This window comes from Rutidosis leptorrhynchoides, chromosome 1 (assembly GCF_046630445.1).
Source record: "Rutidosis leptorrhynchoides isolate AG116_Rl617_1_P2 chromosome 1, CSIRO_AGI_Rlap_v1, whole genome shotgun sequence".
NCBI classification, from domain to species: domain Eukaryota; kingdom Viridiplantae; phylum Streptophyta; class Magnoliopsida; order Asterales; family Asteraceae; genus Rutidosis; species Rutidosis leptorrhynchoides.
This window is the reverse complement of record NC_092333.1, coordinates 410,054,351-410,055,000: the sequence shown is the minus strand read 5'-3', so window position 1 is coordinate 410,055,000 and position 650 is coordinate 410,054,351.

The following is a 650-nucleotide window of genomic DNA, read 5'->3' as shown; positions in this document are numbered from 1 at the left end:
AAATGTTAAGGTCGGTTACCAAGCAAAGAAAGCAAGGTGAATGTTATATATCGAGAGAATGATTTTTATACACAGGTTATGTGTATGATATTTTGCACACGATATATGTGTATGGTTATTAAGCATTTTGAAAAATAATTTAGTACACGAGATATGTGTAATGTATTTAAAGGAAATCGCATGTACATTACGGGTGGGTGTAGGATTCAGACCCATTTGTACCATGCACATTTAAATCTTGTGGTCTATCAAAATTATGAATTTTATTGATTTTGATAAATTAATGAACTCACCAATCTTTTGGTTGACACTTTAAAGCATGTTTATTCTCAGGATTGAAAGAAATCTTACGCTGTGCATTTGCTCATTTTAAAGATATTACATGGAGTCATTCATGGCATATTTTAAAAGACGTTGCATTCAAGTCGTTGAGTTCATTAAGGATTATGAATAAACAAATGACAGATTAGGTCATTTATATTTGGATATTATGAAATGGTATGCATGCCTATCAACTTTTGATGTAATGAAAGTTTGTCTTTTAAAATAAATGCAATGTTTGTAAAATGTATCATATAGAGGTCAAATACCTCGCAATGTAATCATATGTTATTGTATTCGTCCTTATGGATTAGGACGGGCCGTCTCAT